The sequence below is a fragment of the Plectrocnemia conspersa genome, unplaced genomic scaffold, assembly GCF_051122295.1.
Source record: "Plectrocnemia conspersa isolate PC_06_02 unplaced genomic scaffold, ASM5112229v1 ptg000004l, whole genome shotgun sequence".
NCBI classification, from domain to species: Eukaryota; Metazoa; Arthropoda; class Insecta; order Trichoptera; family Polycentropodidae; genus Plectrocnemia; species Plectrocnemia conspersa.
In genome coordinates, this window is record NW_028277168.1 from 16,655,374 (window position 1) to 16,673,832 (window position 18,459).

At 29.8% G+C, this 18,459-nt stretch overlaps 1 long non-coding RNA gene across 5 annotated transcripts in view; it reads right to left on the minus strand.

Moving 5' to 3' along the window:
• The window catches only part of LOC148236060 (uncharacterized), a 533,956-nt gene that overhangs the window by 105,634 nt on the left and 409,863 nt on the right, over positions 1-18,459 (minus strand). For all 5 annotated transcript variants that reach the window (XR_015809455.1, XR_015809458.1, XR_015809456.1 and 2 more), the window contains one exon: positions 8,200-8,278. This is a non-coding gene — a long non-coding RNA (uncharacterized LOC148236060). The remainder of the gene's footprint in view (positions 1-8,199; positions 8,279-18,459) is intronic.

Below are 18,459 nucleotides of genomic sequence, written 5' to 3' on the forward strand. Positions count from 1 at the left end.
AAATTTGCAAGTACATGAATGTAGTAATAAATGAATAATAAGGATGAGCTACAAAGCAACACATGTGTGTATATTAATTGGTATTGGTATTGGTATTGGTTCTATACGATAAATTACATAAAATAGTTGCAGATCATATGAAATTACTGCTGGTTTAAATATATTATTTTACTTTAAAGTTTTTAAGCATAAAGCTAATTTGTATCTTTTTTTGTTATCGTTTTTTAATCCATATTTCTGGAAACATTTTCCGTTTTAGTTTTTTAATTACATGGTAAAATTTTAGAGTTTAATAAAGTTATGTCCTTTTTTATTATTTCCTTCATTATTTACATAAAATATATTCATATTTTATGTAAATAATCCATTCAATATGAAGATTATGATATTATATTTCAAAAAATATAATCTCGGATGCGCATTCAAGTAAAAAGTATTGAATAACAATATTATTATCAGTAATTAAGATTAAAAATAGTACAGATTGTAATAAAAATATTGTTTCTGTAGAAATTTATGGTTACATGGAAAACATTATTTTTTTACTTTAATAATAATTCAGTTATTAGCAAAACGGTTATTGCGAAAAAATGATTTTCAATTCAAATTGATCGATAGATTGAACTTGGGCATTGGAAATTCGAGTATTAAAATTTTTGTGTTGAAAGTTTATTTTATTATAATCGTACATTGAACTTGGGGGTTGAACAATCGAAATGCTTATGTACTTTTTTTATTTTAATAAAAAAAATTCATTCCGGATTAATTAGTGTCTGCAAATATCTTATCCGGAATTTCCTGTCCGCAAAAATCCGTCCCGCATCATAAGATTCCCTATCGAGCCCGACGATTTACCGTTACATTCTAATTAGAATCCACTACTATTTGCCTCTCAGCCATCAACACCACCTAGATAGAAGGCCGGACAGCAGCGCGCGTGACGTCATTGGGTGTAGGGATACTCGGCGCGGCAAACGTACTAGAGAATCTACGCGCTTTTACGATTTCGGTATTTTTAATAGCCTTTTTAGAATAAAAATAATTCTTAAATTTAATAAAATCAAGGTTTCATTTATGATTTTTATTACTAGTTTTGAAAATTATCAGAACATTTTTTAAAAATAGGTCAATAAAAAAAATATAATTAAAACAAAGTACATTTAAGGAATGTCCGAAAATTCTAGTTTATTTGTATGTTAATGAAAAAACTTTTTCACTGTTTATTTGATAAGAGTTTACATATTCAATTACATAAAACATATAACAAATTTTAGTACATGGTCTTAACATAAATTTCATTCTTATAGTTCAAGATAATTTGTTTATAAATATAACTTTTCTCCATTTCACTTATAAAACTTGAATTTTATTTGACATATAACAGCTTTCTCTCGAATCGCTACTTCAATCTATTGTTGTTTTGATCTGGAAAAGTGAATACATTAAGTCAATCATTGCCATATTTATACATACAAATTAATATTTGAATACATATCTTTTTTGCAGCTCAGCTGATCTCTTTTAAAGTAAGTTGACATATGTCTAATTAAAATTAATTGGTATGATACAAAACAAAACCCAACATATTTACAAAATAAAAAAATCTTAAAACTAACTACCCGAGGTGAGTGTTTCTAATTTTCTCCTTTTCTTTCCATCAGAATTAATCGATATTATGTTATTTTTCTTTTTCATATAATTGTTTAAAAATATATTTGTAGATGTTTTTATTAATAGCCTTAAAATATTAAAATCGGTATGCTTCAATGATGGACAATAAAATTCCGATAGAAAGAAATCATGTTCTTCGACTGTATTTAACGTTAAACATATTACTAATTCCCTCTGAGCTTTACATTTTAAAAACTTATTTTCATGATTAGTGCTAATTAATTTGTTTATTGTAATGTAATTTAGCATAATTACATTTACTAAATCAGAGTGCGGATACAATAAACCGCCTCTATCAACATTTTCAATAAAATTGAAATTTTCTTCTAAATTAGCAAAATTTAAATGTTTGTCTAAAACTAAAAACTTTTTACAAATATCACACTTAACTCTTTTTAGTACTACTCTTGCACAATAGCCTGCTAAATATGTAAATATAGGTAACTGTGGTTGAATCATATTAAAATCCTCTTCAGTATAAATTAAATCGAAGTCTGTTGTTTCTGACATAAAATTAGTTGATTCTACGTTAGGTTCATTATCAATTTCTATACTATTTTCTAAATTAATATTTCCAAATTTTTCAGACGTTAACGTTAATGGCAATAAATTTTGGATTCTAATTTTGGATTCAACTTTAAGCACTTGTCTTATTGTAATTAAATATTGAGAACCTGCCATCGTCCTATATTTACCAAAACGGGCTTCAAGATTGTCTGTCTGAATTTTGCCTGGAAGCAAATACTTGAAATTTAATTCTGCCTTGCAATATTCACTTAATTGTAAAAGCCCGTGTGTCGTGTGGGAAATTGCATCGTGCGTTTCTCTGGTTAGTTTATTACATTTTACATTTAATCCTTTCCAAAAATCTAACCATATTAGAAATTTTTCTAAAAATTTTGAATTTTCTTCGGCAGGTACGAGAGGATTTTGAAGAGGATTTCTAAATCTGTCACCTTTGTGCAGTGTTTTTACATTTACTATTTCCCACCAAGTTTTTATTAATCTAATAAATTCAGCAGTAGATCGGTGGTTAGATAAATTATGCTGCTGACCTATTTCTAACAGTCCCTGTATAACATTGTCGTTAAATATATTTAATACTAATTTTACATTTTGTTTTTCAAAGCAACTAGGTGAGAGAGATTTTAAATTTAATGTGTGAGCATATTTGACAAGTTGATTATTTTCCATTTGATACAATTTTTTCACATTTAAAAAGGAAGCTACAGATAAAGTATCATCGTTTACATTTTCAAAAGATGGAAACTTAATCGACTGATCGGTATCTTTCTGATTAATCCAATTATTTCGTATACATTTCAATACGTGAACAGAATCTAAAATATAAAACAAAGGTGCATTATCTTTGCAAGGATGTTTGTAAACTATACTGACTTGAGGAGGTGAAGCAAAATAAGACATCGCTTTACGATTTATAGAATTATTGTCACTTACGACACAGACTACATTAAATCCTATATTCTGTAGACCGACTACAATTCTCTTAATGAAGTTAAATAATTCCATTGCTTTCATCGTTTTTACAGGTAAAATATGCACAACTTCTTTAAACGAAGAAAGCAAACTTTGTAACATAAATACATGAGCAGATTTAGCTGCTTCTTCAGTGTTATAAGCCATACCTACAATATTTCCCCCTTTATAATCAAAATATGGCTTAATATAAATTTCGTCAATCATTAAACTAACAACTTTATCACTATCTTTTAAAAAATGAAACTTTTGTTTAATATAAGTTAAAAAATTTGCCTCATTTTGTTCAATCTGAGGATCGGTATTATATTTTAAACAAATTTTATGAACTGTAGTCGGATGAGGTAAAATCATATAATCAAAGCTTCTGATGTATCTATATGCGTGGGGAGATATTGAGAACAAAATGCTACAAAATATTACAAAATCAGGTGAATATCTATAACGATTTTTTTTACAATTGAAAAGTTTTACTTGCTCACTTAAAAAATCGATATATTTCCTCTTATCTTCATCTATTAATGTACGAGTCGATGCTAACGTATCGAGGATCAATTGAATATTGTCATCGACGGAACTCTCGTTTACATTTTGGTGAGAAGATTTAAATGTATTTAATGTTTCAATTACATCATTAATATTTTGAAACGCTAATGGGATTTGTTTATTATTTAAGCGAGTTAGTTGGGTTTTGTTTTTATATAATGTTAATTTTAAGTCTTGGCTAAATACGGCAGAGAGCGTAATGACGGGGGCTGGAACGTCTTCTATTAAAATAAATTTTACCAGGCCGTTTTTCTTGACTATGGTCCACTCCTCGTCGACATTATGGCTATCTAGACAAACAATAAATTGATTAAAATTGGAAAATACTCTATTACTATCATATTTAGCTTTGGAACGATAGCTGTTGGCAATTGCAGCTTCTATATTGGAATTGTCGATACGCGTGCGTCTCTCTTCTGCACTCTCTCTGGTCGAAGTAGAAGCCGAAGCAGATAGATAATCTGGACAATTGGGTAGCTTCGTCGGAACTGCTGATTCTTTCAATGCTTTTTTGTCCAAGGGAACGCTCAGATGACGTCCGGTTCTTTCGTCATAATATTCACTATTTCGTCTGAAATCCGTTTCGGTAAAGTGGCGCTCGCATACCTATGTTATGTTATGATCCATTATATTGTAGGTTAGGTGTGTGTATCGATCAACATGCAAAATATAAACAAGCACTTATATGTGTAAAAACAATACGTACCCTAGAATGTCGAGTAGGAGCAAAATGTGCTCGATGAATCGCCCGGATCCATTTGTTTTTAGTCGCTTCATCTCGAGGAAATTTGTAGACGCTGACTTTGGGGCCGTTCTTGTAGTTTCCGTTGCAATTTGGGACACAACACGTATAAACCATGGTTGCAAATACACCAAATAACACTGAATAACACACGACGACACGGATAAATGGTTAACTGCGATATTTAACCGATTTTTGGTAAATAAACACGCGCACGTGAATCTGACGCGTCGCGCGCCAACGGACGGTTTAGTTCTGGCCGCCGCCGACCGTCGCGCTCTATACCGTTGGACCGTGACGTCACGGCTATGGGAAAATCCTACGCGACGGCCTTATAATACAGAATGGTGTTGCAGCCATACACCGTGGGGGTGTTACCCTGCGCTTCTAAAGAAATATTCACCATTTTATTTTTATTATATAATAATGCTCTTTTCTTATAACAAATACAAATATTTTATTGCTTTTGGAAACAACAATAGTAGGAACAAATTTAATAATGTCTATAATAATTATATTTATTTACAAAATCTTTGAAATTCTGCGCAAAATTAAAAAAATCAGATACATAAGTAGCAAAATTATGGAATAAAGTTAGTGGTATTGTAGGTTAATCAAATTTATTTATTTAACAATCCAGAACTGATGGCGATCCCCTAGAAATAGAAGTGGGAGGGGTGTCGCACGCAACGAAAAAAGAGATAAAGCATGCTATTTCGTGTAACGGTACTTCGTCCAGACGAGATGGGAATCTTATGAAGCGTCCCGATCACCTATGGATTTACTTATCTTATAAGAATTCATGCTAATTCTGAACTATGATAGTTTATTATTAAATATTATTTAATGAGTGAAAGTTGTGAGACATTACTTCAATTAAAATACTTGTGTAATCAATGCAGGTTTCTGTATTTATTTATTATCTATTTTTTATAGAAAAATTTCATACAAAAGGACAAAAAATCACGAGTTATCCGCTAGCGATTCGTCGTACTGATACTCTTATTTTTATACGAATTCTGTTTTACCTACATTTTTTTCGTGTGTTTGTTCCGCATGAAATGATACGGTCTCGGATAATTGCAATTATCTGTTATGGTCTGTATCTGTACACGACAGGGATTGCGTGACAACGAATAAATATTATCAATATTTAAATCAAAACAATGCGAAACGTTATCATAGTACGATGAGGCATTGAGATAACTTTTCATTACTCATGTTCCTAATGAAATCAGAGACACGACCGGATATATAGGAAATTTTTGTACTACTTATTCCATAAAAAATTGATATTTTTCTAATTAAAAATAAAATGTTGGTTATCCCTGAACTACGATCACGTGTGCCACATCTATGCCTAGACGGAATAGAACTTATTGCGGAGGTAAATGTATCTAGATATATCAATACGCAGAAGACTAACTGTAACGTGACAAAAAACGCCGTTCACGCTTAAAACGATGAAAATGAACGTTACATACAAAAGCGATCAGAAACACAGCTATCATTTTAATACTACGAAGGTCGATCGATCGACAGAAAAATTGGAATCTTTGCTAAAATACGTGACTCAGTTTTTATATTGGTAAAGTGAAAATTTTACTGCAAATGGAAAAGCTGACGAATTCGTGAAAGAATTTCGAACCAACGATAAAGTTTATGAATAATTAAAATTTATGTATAATACATATAGTGCAAATAAAAAATAAGCTAATAAGATTCTCATACGTCACAGTAAATGTCCTTTGTTAGATCAGTGATTATTTTTTTAGGAATTCAGAACATTGACTATTTGCTATAATAAATCATTGCGGATTGTAGGAAATGTCTGTTTTATGTATACATTACAAATTGCGTAAGCCTATCAAACAAATATGGTTTCATATGCAAATTAAAACTATGGAATATATATTTGCAAATAAACTAATTACTAATATTTATATAAATGATACTATTCTTTAGTAATATTTGAAATATTGTTTGTAATACTAAAAATATGTAACGTCTAAATACGACGATAATTTTCGATAGAAAATTAATTATTTATTATTTATAAATAACCTTGATTATTATTGCTTATTATGACAACATTTTTTGTACCAAATATTGGTCTTATAATCATTCAAATCACGTGAAATTAAAAAAATATATACTATAAAAATATTAGGTATTCCCAAAAAGACTAAAAATACATATAAAATCATATTTTATATATACATATATATTTTTAAAATAAATCATGGTTTTCCATATTTATCGTAAAAATTGTAACAAAGATTATTTCAAGTAATGTATATACTATTTTTCATATAATTTAATATTTATATTATAAGGTAAAATACATTATTACTTGTATTATATAAATACAATTAAAAATACCCAAAAATCATGACATAAAATATAGAATTATACTAAATAATAAGCGATAAAACATAAATTTATAAAAGGAAAATAATTATATTACAAATTTATGTATTAAAAGTAATTGTAAATAAAACGTAACAAAAAATGTTGTTTCTCTCAAAGTCATAAATTATGAGAGGATTTAAGACATTCCACTGTTTATGGTTTTTTCGGTTCGTCATGCCTACAAAGTTTCTCTTGTGTATTGTCTTAATGTACGCGCAATTTCTTAGAAATGGACCATGCACTTAGCAAGTCGCTGTTGGTAATTTATGGCAGGGTAAGTTTCTAATTATTATACAATGGATAGGGGAAACCGAAAGATTTCGTCCCTGAAAAGTTAACGGTTTAACGATGAAATATTAGTTTACGACACCCGCCATAAATATTTTGAGATCTTTCTCGGGGCGAAACAACAAAAAATAAATAAATAAACAAGCAACTAAAATCCTCAGATAACATGCGTGTATAATTATATTGTTTAAATATATGTCGTAAGCATGTGGAGTAAATATTAACAATATCTGTTAAAAGGTTTATTGATTCAGGCGGAAATTCGCGTATAAAAAAATGATTTATGTACGACATGTTATAATATGTGATTTAATGTCAATCAATCTGTGTTTATTTTGTAAGAAATAATAGCGTTTTAGACACATGAGAAATAATAAAATAAAATAAATTGCAAAAATACCGTTATTTTTGTCGTTACCTGCGTAACAAATTATCACAAATAATAATCTCTCTACCTGGAAATGTCGAAAATTACTCTCGGTGAAGCGCAAACGGCAAAGCTGCACCGAAAAAGTAATTTTTGTTGTACAAATAATGTATTTTTTCTGTATTGTTTCAATAGGAGATGAGTGCACGGCGTAATGATTCGGTTTATTTCAATTTTGAGTGGTTTGGCAGCTGAATAGTTTTGGCATTTGAAGAACCCTTTTGGGACCCGTTAAATCAGGGCTTAATTGTGAAGGGTTGATACCCTTGCGAGCGATTGTGTTATAAATAATTTAATTTCGACACTGGCATGTTTCGATTAGCATTAATAGCAAAAGTTTGGCAAACCATTATCTATATACAAAATATTTTGATTAGACTCATTATTTAATTTATAATATATTGAAATATAATGTTTTTAACTCTATAAATGAATTGTAAAAATAAAATAGTTTTTAATCTTTTCCTATATGAATATTTATTTATTATTGATATTTAAAAATTTTGATTATGGTGTACTTGCATGGTCGTATGTGCATACATACATACATGTATGAAATAAATTATAACGATTGCAAATTTGGTAGAAGGGATGTTTTATAGTGGGGGTAACACACCTGGCTGAGCAGCTGCAACCCCGCTCAGGGGTTTCTGGATCGCAATGTGATGCTGCAATCTCGTCGTGAAGTTCTATATCTGAAAAATCAAGGGTTAAAATTATATTTGAAGCATTAAAATACAATATAAAATGATTATATACAAATAAATAGTAAATATTTATATTTATTAATTAAGTTACTGCAAATCTAATTAAAAAATATGAAGATTTTTTCATTTTTAGAATATCTTACAACAAATTAAAAAAAAATGTATAGATTATAAAAAAATTAACTGTTTTAAACCCTATAAATTTAACTAATAAATTGTTATAAGAAAAAGTATTTTAAACAGTTTTAAAATAGAGAAAGAATACACAAAGTGACTTAATTGTCGTAATTACCGATACTTAAAATTTCTGAAATTTATTTGCATATTTTTCATGTGATAATGACAGTTTTTGTAGAATTGAACATTTGTAAAAAAATAAGTTTTTTAAGTGCATGTATTATAAAATGACATATTATAAATTATTTTTATTACTTCAAGGTTAAAAATAATAAGTAGAACTTGCGTTACTTCACACAAATTTAATTTCTATTTAAATATATATAAAAACAGTAAGCCCTTTAGATCATAGATCAGTTTTGAATAGTTATTCTAGCCAAATGCCAGTGCCAGAAAATAGGCAATATCTACTTTTGTTATAAAATAATGATAAAAACCTCTTTGGACTATTAAAAAAACGAGATTAAGGTTCACCCGCAGGCAAATTATATTGCGTAGCGCTGTGGAAAGCCCACATACATTTTTACAATCTACTGATTTTCATTTTTTTATAATCTGATTATTAATGTAGATATTATATTATTAAAGCAAAGATAGGTCCGACTAGAGTAGTTGAGAAAATCGTAAACAATTTTTTGCAATGCAATTACTTTTAACAACAAACTTTTTTTCGAAAATGATAAACATAATTTATATAGGATAATTAAACCCTAAATGCGTTTTGCTATTTAGATTTGTAGTTTTGGATGTGCTTTTTTATTATAGATAATTTTATTATTACTAGAAAATGGTTATATCTATTTTGTGAATATAAAGCAGAATTAGGTAAGGCTAATTTATTTACATTTATTAATAATTTACAAAAAAAATATATAATTATTAAAAAATATGTTCAAATACCTTTATTTAACATTAATAAGTCAAAGATACTATAAAACTATTTATTTTGTAGTTTGGCAGTATTTTTTCTCATTTCAATTAAAATTTTTAATATACAACTTTAAATTTTGCTATTAATTATACAAATACAAAGTAATCTAAAAATACTGAAGCTTGGACTATATATACATATATTCATCAAAATTTGATTTGTTTACTAATTAAATGAAAAAAACTTGAGTACAATTTGCAACTCGTAATAATTACTTACAAAATCCATTATTGATTCAGATCGATTTCATTAGATACAAATTACCTTTATTATTGAATGCCAATTTAATACGATACAATATTATTTAATTACTAAGACCACGATATAAAAGTAACTTATAAAAATAAAAATTGAAAAAAAACATCGACTGAAAACATTTTACTTTACATTATCATAGATATTTTTTTTCGCAAATTTATTTAAGTGTAACATAAATGATAAAAATACCTTAAAAAAATACAGTGAATATTTAAAAAAAATAGATGATTGAAATATAAAGGTTAATAATGTAACGTACACATATTTATCAGTCACTGCATTCGTTAAGAGTTTTGAAATATATGTATATGAGTTAATTGTTTCATGAAAATATATGAATTCTATGCCAGTATTTGGCTAAAATAAAAAGGTAAGAACTTATACTAACACCTATTAAATATTGATTCAATCTAAATATTTAATTGTAAAGAAATGGATAGAAAAATTAATGATGACAATTTGTTGCGAGCTTAATAACAAAATGTGCATTTTAAAAACAGTTTTTCGTGATATAATATACTATATGAATATATAGTTATTAAAAATATAATTATTTTTCCACCAATCGTTGCCGACATCTGCAAAAGGTGTACAATGAAGAGATGAAACGAGATCCCATTATGTTTGCGCATGTGATTATAGATTTTAAGATTTTCCCTTGCACACGTGGGCCCTTGTGTATGAGATATTTCTTTAATCCGGACCCCCAGGAAACGAATTGTGGGTGGGTCCCTACATTTACCGGACAAAAAGACTCCGACATCCGCCCAAGGGTACATTCAAGGGTTAGGCCGCGCATAAAATAAATATTTTTAATGTTCACACAAATCTGGATTAAATTCCATATATATATTATAACATATATTTTTTTGATACATACTATATATTTAGGTTCATATATATACGATTATATATATAATAATAAAATATATTTACGGATGTGAACCGCATTACTGAATCGCGAGCAACGCGCAAAATTTATAACGCTCTCGGGGTGGGTCTCGGTAGGAAAACAGAGAAAATGTCAAACCCATAAAATTAACCTTTTGTGTACGCTATATCGGGATGTTGGAACGTGTGTGCCGGTGTGAATGTATGTCCATTTTTTGTGTGTTTTCGTACCTTGAACCCTTTCGGGCCGGGGCGCAATTATTGCTCGCAGATTTATTGCCGTTCCGCGTTTGTTCATCGGAGTGAAACACCCCATACATAGGTATAGAGGACGAGTAAATTATTGTTCGGAATCTACTCCGCGGATATCGCGAAACGAAAACGTTGCCGATCAACCAAGTTTTTTTTTTGGTGACTTTTTTATTATTTTTTAGGTAATGTTTTCATTGTGCATCGAAAAGTAAGAATTATTCACGCGGCGTTAGCTGTGAAATGCGGCGAAATAGGGCCAGGTTGTTATGGAGTAATTTTACAAATTTGGGTCAATTATAATATACGGGACTTAAAAAACTGATTTTTATTGTATTATTTACTATCTTAAATACTTATTGTCAATATAAAAAAGCTTCATTTAGTAGACGCTTCGTCAATAATACACAATGTTCCTAAAAAAAAGATACTTTGTTACAAATACGGATATGACCGGTATTCCCACTTGTAGAAATATTTCAGAAATTATCTTTGAATTCTCTCCAACAACAAGGAGTAGTTTGCTTAATTTAAGTTGCAGACTGTAAAACCATATTTGAGGATGCTACGAATTAGCGTATCGTACAGAACGCGAATCGCCAATAAAGTATTGAAGTGACACGCGTTCCGCATAACGAAGCTGAATATCCTTGACGCCATTTTGCAAATTTTTCCGATGTGCATAAAAAAATCAGTGTAGCTCGATTATTTAAACTATCGTAGACACATCGCAATTGCTTGTTAAAATAATATTTAACCCCTTCAATAGTTCCTTAAAGGTCTAACCTGAGCAATCTCCTCTTTTTTATTCATTAATAATATAAACACAACAGTTAAAAATTCTAGCACCTTTTGTGTGCCGACGATTTTAAATAGTTTAGATGCATTTAATCTGTGGCGGAAACTTACTCTCTATAAATTGATTATTATTTTTGAAGATAGATTTCAGAAACATTTAAATGGCCGGCAGAGAGGGGCATTTGCCCTTCCTTGAATTTGGCCAGAAAAATGCATGTCATTTAATGAAATACTATGAATCTTAATGAAATCGAAATAATCGGCTAACTTTTGCCATCATCATAGAAAAAGCTAAAATGACGTTTCTGAATCTAAACCAGAAATTATCAGATTATCCCTAAAATATTTTTTAAAATATATCATTTCAGTGAAATTATATCGGAATATTTTTTCACCGGTAGATATATATTTCAATCAGAGAAAATATAATTTATCTAGCAGATGCTAGTAAAATAATATGATTTCAGCTTCTCCATTTATAATAATATGTCTACATTATTTATTTATATGCGATAAATAAATTTTACAGTGAAGATATAATTTCCTACTAGCGAAAATATAATTTAACTTATAGGCGCTAGTGAACTTACATGCAGATCTAAGATGTCTATGAAACTCAATTTGACATCTAACCTAACCTAAAGTTCTAAGACAAATATTGTTTTAGTACTCTCAGGGGAAAATTAGCTGAAGAAGTACATGCAGATGCCGCATTTTGCATATTGCTCCATAATTTGTCAGCATTTCAAAATTACACTATGTAATAAAATATGATAGCTATCTTTACCGATATTACTATGGACTTATAATATTAAAGTATTGATTAAAGTGTATTCAAACCGAATGTTGATCAATAAGAGTGCGCAAAAACAATTATCTCTTCTCAGAAGTTAAAAATGCACGTCAAAAGTAATAAAATCGTGTCGGCGCCGTTGCAGTGGGATTTTTGTTGTAATCTATTAGATTTACGTTGTTTCCAGGCAACGATTGCGTCATTATTTAATACATTTAAATTCATTTCTTTTTAATATTTTGTTTATATTTTTAACTGGAAAATGGAACTCTACGTTGCAGTCTACAATATGTGTGCAGAGCGAAATATATAAAAAAAAGTTATAATTCACTTGTTTAATATAAATGCGCAAATTGAAGATTTGCGCTTATCATACGTGGCATCATGAACTATTCTAATTTCAAGGATCGTCTCAAGGACTCCGCCAGACACTTTGCGGGCAATCAATCACCAGCAGAGTGTTTTTGATCGGCCGCGACTTCGTCTTCGGATCGGACCCTCAAAACGGCGGCCAGGCAAAGGGTTGAAGTTGCGAATCGATCATCTCCATGGTGTGTATATAAAAAGGTAATTACCGTTTTTCGGCCGCAGTTGCTAGGTGTCGCCAGTGTCGCCGGCACTGTCACCCCGCGCAAGATTGATTGCGTTTCCCCTTGCCACGACGCCCCGGGCTATTGATTTATGCCGAACCGATTTTTTATGCCTTTCACAAAATCAGAAGGTTATAAATTAAGCGCGTATACCCCATTAAATAAATGACGAAAAAAATCGACGATATTCCCGGACTCGAATCGGCCAAAAGCCATGTATCATTTTTTTACGCGAGCGCGAATCTCGTGGTTGGGGGGAATTTTCGCTTTCGGACGGGGCGGGATTTTTCGGCGTTCGCTTAAAATTTGTGAACAAACAATTTTTATAGGACTTGGAATGATCTGAGGCAAACCGGAACGCAGCACCGTACATTGATCTAGTTCGAAACAATATTTTCATCCCATCCGAAAAATGAAATTTGTATTCATTTCAGTTTCTTGTATTTAATAATGATATTATTGAATTCACTGCGGTTCAGATTATTTATTCACAAAAGTAAAGCTTCTTACTTATTATTTACATATCATTTATTTAGGGTATACATTGTACCGTTCCAGATGTTGGGACCACTACCTGAAAAAAAAACTACCCAAGAATGCAACGACAAGAGAAAGAATGTTTTGCCTTGTAAATTGTATTTAGTTAATTGTTAACTATTGTAATTCACACAACACTAGTGGTTCTCAACATATTCTTAATCGTACGGAATTTATTGTTTTTTTTTTTATTACTTTGAAACACTTATATTTATGTATGTATGTATGACTTACATATTTATATACTTGATGTTTGGTTATATTTGTCCATATAATATTTCGCGAAGCAATCTTTCATATGAATATCTAATTTTAAATTACATTATTAAACATATCCTTTGCTTTTCTTTCACCAGTTTTGTTTACATAATATTTACTATATGGGAATAATACTTAATTGATAAGCCACGCTTATTCCACATTTTTGTCCTTCCATGCAAATACTATAATACTATTATTCGTTGATTAACGTTTCAACTTCTCCTTTGCCTACTTTTTATTGCTTATGTTAGACCTAATTGTACTGGATAAATATATTTTTTAGAAAAATAATACGAGTTTGCTATGTTGGCAGTACTGTAATTCAGACAGCTGTCAATAATCACGCGTGTTTAAAGTGTCAAATGTAGGGCACTGTCGCATTTTTTTCTAGGAAGGGCAAAAGTTGGTTAGTCAGTGGTCGTTTTTTAATATTTCAATTTCATTAATGGCGTCCCTGTTTAGAATACACGTTAAAATCAATAAAATTGTGCCGTCGCAGTGGAAACGCTCGACTATCTAGCGTTCATATTAAAAAATTTTATAACAATATTACGCCTTACAATAAGTAAGAATCAAATGAAGCATTCCTAATCCAAATTTTGACCAATAATAGACCGCAAAAAACAATTATCACTTCTTAGAAGTCCAAAATCTACGTTAAAAGTAATAAAATTGTGCTGTCGCAGTGGGAACGCTCAATAATGTACGTAACACATAACAGAAATATCTATGCGAGAATTCATTAATTGTAGTTCTGTTTCCAGGTACGTCATTTCAGAATTTTACAGTAGGGGGGGAGGGAAAATGTGGGCAAAAGTAAAGAAAAAATATTTCCATTTCATTAGGCTTCATAGTAATTCGTTTAATGACATGTATTTTTCTGGTTAAATTCATGGAGGTTCTTGATCAGAATTTACATCAAAAGCAATAAAATCGTGCCGTCGTCTTAGCAGTGAAAACGCTCGGTTATCTAGTGCTTCTAATAAAATATTTTTCAATAGCATTACGATTTACAATAAGTGAGAATCTGATGAAGCATATCTAAACCGAAAATTGACCAATAGGAGAGCGCAAAAAACAATTATCGCTTCTCAGAAGTCAAAAATCCACGTCGAAAGCAATAAAACCGTGTTGGCGCCGTTACCAAGCGTTTCCACTGCGACGGCGCCGACACGATTTTATTGCTTTTGACGTAAATTTTTGACTTCTGAGAAGCGATAATTGTTTTTGCGCCCTCCTATTGACCAAAATTCGGTTTGAATATACTTTGACCTATACTTTCATAACAAAAGTCCATTTTAGAACTTTTACTTGGCTTAGAACTTTCATTAGGTTAATAATATAAATAAAACTCTAATCTGTTTTATAACTTTCATCAGGTTAGGTATGGGTTTGAACAGAAAATGAACGTTTCGCAACTGATAAATATAGTTTTATACACATCTTAGAACAGCATATAATTTCACTAGTGCCTAACAGTTAAATTATATTTTCGCTAGTAGAAATATATATCTATTAGTGAAAATGTATTTGAGCTTCACTAGTGAAAATATAACTTCACTTAAAAATACACATTCACTGTAACATTTATTCATTGCATGTGAATAAACAACGATAAGTTCGTAAATCTATATATTACTACGTATGGAAAATTGAAATCATAAAATTTTACTAGCACCTGCCAGATAAATTATGTTTTTTCTGGTAAAATATATATCTACCGGTGAAAAGATATTCCGATATAATTTTACTTAAATGATATATTTTTATTTTTTTGAGGAATAACCCGAGAGTTTTTTTAAACATCGATATTTATTTCATTTTTTGCAATATATTGCATATTTTATATTAAATGTATTACAACTGTTTTCATCTCTATAATATAGTAAAAATGTCTTAATCAGACCTCTCGTAATGCAGATGACAGCAAATCCACTATTCTACAACAGATCCACTATCATTTATCTAATTCATTATGTACGTTGAGAACAATAAAAGCATATCGCACTGTTATTGCACGTTAACAATGGCTGTTTGACATGTTTTATTGAAAATTCAGGTGACATTCTATCATTACTAAATAGGACAGGTGATACGCTCGCTTTAACCATATACATTTTAGAAATTATCACTACAACTATTATTAGTTCAATCATATTTTCCAGACATATTTTTTACTTCTTTATTTAGAGAGCATTTTATTTTACCCATTAATGTTCACGGTAAAGTAAAAAATAATTTAGCAAGTAGCTTTATCTGATAACAGTCGTAATATTTAAGTCAGACGTCGCCACATTATTGGCAACATTTTTTTTACAAGTCGGCGTCTTAAACAGTTAGATATCTAACCACTTAAAAGCTTGTCCAAATACTGAGAGATTATCATTTTTACTTCCAAGAAAAATACTGATAATGAGGCGTCACCGAAAACGTCTGATTTTTATTTTCGTGAGAAAAGAACGATCGAAAATTAATAGTTTGTGTTTTTACGGTGGAATTTTTATTTTCATGAAGCGCAAAAAATAAATGTAAATAAAAGGGATCATGTGATATTGCAAAAGAGGGTAGTTCCCGTAGGTAAAATAAATAATGAACCTTTGAGATTAGTCCCTGGCAAAGATTACCGAGCGTACCTGTATTACTTCGACAACTGCATTAAATCACATGTCAATCATGTGCGAATGTTTTCCAGGAAAACTGGAGTAGATCTCGTGGGATCGGGGGTCCTTTCAATAGGCAGGGGTATACAACGTAAAATATATAGATGAATTTACTTTTATTTTAATTACATACTACATATTTCAATATTAAACTGTTCTAACTAGCGGCTAAATCTATGATAAGGTCATTTTTTTGATAGACAATAGTGAAATACCTCACAGCAAATTAATTTATGGCGTGATTGACGTGGCGTGCAGAATGTAGCACAAAAAAATCAATTTGGAGCCGTTTGTGTGAAATGTGGCTTTAAAAACCCCTGTAGCAATTTCTCAAGGTTTGCGAAAAAAAAATCGGGTGCTCGGCAAGCAAAAAATATAGTAACCAAACCCCAACTTTCTATCCGATCTCAGTAGACTTTGTGTCGCCGACAGCGAAAAAAATCATAGACCCTGACCAGGTAACAACATTGTTCTTCGGATTAACCCAACTCAAATAACACACGCGCTATCGTGTGATAGTTCCGATCTCAGAATGGAGTTACGAAATTCGACCAAAACACATTTTTTTCGTTTCTAAAATATAACTGTTTTTAGGAGCAATAATAAAATACTATGCACGTGAGCCTACATATCTATAAATAATAATAATAAAAAGTAAAAGGGGGTTGGTTTCACAGAAAAAGTTAAACACCCTTTTCGTGCAATATACTCTAAAAGGCGCAATAAAACGGGTAAAAGGTGATAAATTACGTTAGAGCGGTCCCCGCAATTACCTAATGCTCAGGTATACAAACAAAAATATGCATAGAACAAAATGATATACCTGGCTTTGGACACAATGCGTAATTTATTAACATTGACTTGGGGGAAAACATGGGAAAACGGCGAAAAGTCCAAAAGGATTAAATTTATGCGTAAATAAATTTAAATATAAATCTGAAACTGTTATATTTGAAGTGAGGAAAAATTCGAATAAAATATATAAAATTGTCATTTAGAGCTTAACATATTAAAGAAAGCTGTAACTTAAATGTGTATTTTTCCTGTTTTTATTACATTCAAATAAAATATAAATGGAGAAAATTGTCATTTAGAGCTTAACATATTATAGAAAGCTGTGACTTAAATGTGTATTTTTACTGTTGTTATTACTCATGCAATGTAGGGACAAACACGCCAGTTAATAATTAACCTGTTTGTTCAAACGATTACATCAACAAAATAAAACAAAATTTTCACGCTTTGCGTTTTCTAAGGTTAAACATTTTTGAGATATATGTTTTTTAGCGACTTAATCAACACTCGATAATAATATTTCATTAACAAATATTTTTTAATAATATTTCTCCGAACTTCCCTTCAGGAATATTTTAGGTATTGCTTATAAATCTATGCGTTCTCGGGTTAAAAAATATTTTTACCTTACTAAAAGATTTTAAATATGTTTCGAATTTTTTAAGAATCGAAAATGCATTAAAATATTGTTATTATGGAACACGATTTTTATGAACAGCGCAATTTCTGATTTGTTATTGAATTTAACTTTTTTAAATCCAAATATTACATTTTTTATGAAATTATAAATTATAAACCTTTATTAAATATTTTTAATAAGCTATATTATTTGGAAACAAGTATGAATGTATCTGTTTTGGTTTATTATAATTGATACATTTAGTACTTCTAATTCTACAAAAAAAAATATTAGACTAAAAACATTAGCTGCAACAACTTTGTAATTCGTTTTTTATATGTTATAATGTGCAATTCCAATGAAATATTTTATATGCGAGTCCCATATATTCATTAAAAATTAAAAAAATCGACTTAAATAAAAAGTAACTATATATTCCAGATAATAATATTTATTACAAATAGCAAAATTTAAAATTTGTTATTGAATATATGTTTTTTTATTATAAATTGTAAATTGTAAACTGTAAAAAATAAAATGTAAATTGTTATGTAATAATTTTAAATATTACTTAAGATACCACAAAAACATAAAATTGTTTTTAAAAAAA